Source organism: Ascaphus truei, chromosome 4 (genome assembly GCF_040206685.1).
Source record: "Ascaphus truei isolate aAscTru1 chromosome 4, aAscTru1.hap1, whole genome shotgun sequence".
Lineage (NCBI taxonomy): Eukaryota > Metazoa > Chordata > Amphibia > Anura > Ascaphidae > Ascaphus > Ascaphus truei.
Window position 1 is genome coordinate 415,931,089 of NC_134486.1, and position 3,885 is coordinate 415,934,973.

The window sequence follows — 3,885 nt, forward strand, 5'->3', positions numbered from 1 at the left end:
CTATGTACATTAATGGCGCTATATAAATAGACATGCATACATACACGTGTATTACTGCTGTGAAGCGCTATGTACAATAATGGCGCTATATAAATAAAGACATGCATACATACACGTGTATTACTGCTGTGAAGCGCTATGTACATTAATGGCGCTATATAAATAAAGACATGCATACATACACGTGTATTACTGCTGTGAAGCGCTATGTACATTAATGGCGCTATATAAATAAAGACATGCATACATACACGTGTATTACTGCTGTGAAGCGCTATGTACATTAATGGCGCTATATAAATAAGACATGCATACATACACGTGTATTACTGCTGTGAAGCGCTATGTACAATAATGGCGCTATATAAATAGACATGCATACATACACGTGTATTACTGCTGTGAAGCGCTATGTACATTAATGGCGCTATATAAATAAAGACATGCATACATACACGTGTATTACTGCTGTGAAGCGCTATGTACATTAATGGCGCTATATAAATAAGACATGCATACATACACGTGTATTACTGCTGTGAAGCGCTATGTACATTAATGGCGCTATATAAATAAAGACATGCATACATACACGTGTATTACTGCTGTGAAGCGCTATGTACATTAATGGCGCTATATAAATAAGACATGCATACATACACGTGTATTACTGCTGTGAAGCGCTATGTACATTAATGGCGCTATATAAATAAAGACATGCATACATACACGTGTATTACTGCTGTGAAGCGCTATGTACATTAATGGCGCTATATAAATAAAGACATGCATACATACACGTGTATTACTGCTGTGAAGCGCTATGTACAATAATGGCGCTATATAAATAAAGACATGCATACATACACGTGTATTACTGCTGTGAAGCGCTATGTACAATAATGGCGCTATATAAATAAGACATGCATACATACACGTGTATTACTGCTGTGAAGCGCTATGTACATTAATGGCGCTATATAAATAAAGACATGCATACATACACGTGTATTACTGCTGTGAAGCGCTATGTACATTAATGGCGCTATATAAATAAAGACATGCATACATACACGTGTATTACTGCTGTGAAGCGCTATGTACATTAATGGCGCTATATAAATAAAGACATGCATACATACACGTGTATTACTGCTGTGAAGCGCTATGTACATTAATGACGCTATATAAATAAAGACATGCATACATACACGTGTATTACTGCTGTGAAGCGCTATGTACATTAATGGCGCTATATAAATAAAGACATGCATACATACACGTGTATTACTGCTGTGAAGCGCTATGTACATTAATGGCGCTATATAAATAAAGACATGCATACATACACGTGTATTACTGCTGTGAAGCGCTATGTACAATAATGGCGCTATATAAATAGACATGCATACATACACGTGTATTACTGCTGTGAAGCGCTATGTACATTAATGGCGCTATATAAATAAGACATGCATACATACACGTGTATTACTGCTGTGAAGCGCTATGTACATTAATGGCGCTATATAAATAAGACATGCATACATACACGTGTATTACTGCTGTGAAGCGCTATGTACATTAATGGCGCTATATAAATAAAGACATGCATACATACACGTGTATTACTGCTGTGAAGCGCTATGTACATTAATGGCGCTATATAAATAGACATGCATACATACACGTGTATTACTGCTGTGAAGCGCTATGTACATTAATGGCGCTATATAAATAAGACATGCATACATACACGTGTATTACTGCTGTGAAGCGCTATGTACAATAATGGCGCTATATAAATAAAGACATGCATACATACACGTGTATTACTGCTGTGAAGCGCTATGTACATTAATGGCGCTATATAAATAAAGACATGCATACATACACGTGTATTACTGCTGTGAAGCGCTATGTACATTAATGGCGCTATATAAATAAGACATGCATACATACACGTGTATTACTGCTGTGAAGCGCTATGTACATTAATGGCGCTATATAAATAAAGACATGCATACATACACGTGTATTACTGCTGTGAAGCGCTATGTACATTAATGGCGCTATATAAATAAGACATGCATACATACACGTGTATTACTGCTGTGAAGCGCTATGTACATTAATGGCGCTATATAAATAAAGACATGCATACATACACGTGTATTACTGCTGTGAAGCGCTATGTACATTAATGGCGCTATATAAATAAAGACATGCATACATACACGTGTATTACTGCTGTGAAGCGCTATGTACATTAATGGCGCTATATAAATAGACATGCATACATACACGTGTATTACTGCTGTGAAGCGCTATGTACATTAATGGCGCTATATAAATAAGACATGCATACATACACGTGTATTACTGCTGTGAAGCGCTATGTACAATAATGGCGCTATATAAATAAAGACATGCATACATACACGTGTATTACTGCTGTGAAGCGCTATGTACATTAATGGCGCTATATAAATAGACATGCATACATACACGTGTATTACTGCTGTGAAGCGCTATGTACATTAATGGCGCTATATAAATAAAGACATGCATACATACACGTGTATTACTGCTGTGAAGCGCTATGTACATTAATGGCGCTATATAAATAAAGACATGCATACATACACGTGTATTACTGCTGTGAAGCGCTATGTACATTAATGGCGCTATATAAATAAAGACATGCATACATACACGTGTATTACTGCTGTGAAGCGCTATGTACATTAATGGCGCTATATAAATAAAGACATGCATACATACACGTGTATTACTGCTGTGAAGCGCTATGTACATTAATGGCGCTATATAAATAAAGACATGCATACATACACGTGTATTACTGCTGTGAAGCGCTATGTACAATAATGGCGCTATATAAATAAAGACATGCATACATACACGTGTATTACTGCTGTGAAGCGCTATGTACAATAATGGCGCTATATAAATAAAGACATGCATACATACACGTGTATTACTGCTGTGAAGCGCTATGTACATTAATGGCGCTATATAAATAAAGACATGCATACATACACGTGTATTACTGCTGTGAAGCGCTATGTACATTAATGGCGCTATATAAATAAAGACATGCATACATACACGTGTATTACTGCTGTGAAGCGCTATGTACAATAATGGCGCTATATAAATAAAGACATGCATACATACACGTGTATTACTGCTGTGAAGCGCTATGTACATTAATGGCGCTATATAAATAAAGACATGCATACATACACGTGTATTACTGCTGTGAAGCGCTATGTACAATAATGGCGCTATATAAATAGACATGCATACATACACGTGTATTACTGCTGTGAAGCGCTATGTACATTAATGGCGCTATATAAATAAGACATGCATACATACACGTGTATTACTGCTGTGAAGCGCTATGTACAATAATGGCGCTATATAAATAAGACATGCATACATACACGTGTATTACTGCTGTGAAGCGCTATGTACAATAATGGCGCTATATAAATAAAGACATGCATACATACACGTGTATTACTGCTGTGAAGCGCTATGTACATTAATGGCGCTATATAAATAAGACATACATACATACACGTGTATTACTGCTGTGAAGCGCTATGTACATTAATGGCGCTATATAAATAAAGACATGCATACATACACGTGTATTACTGCTGTGAAGCGCTATGTACATTAATGGCGCTATATAAATAGACATGCATACATACACGTGTATTACTGCTGTGAAGCGCTATGTACATTAATGGCGCTATATAAATAGACATGCATACATACACGTGTATTACTGCTGTGAAGCGCTATGTACATTAATGGCGCTATATAAATAAAGACATGCATACATACACGTGT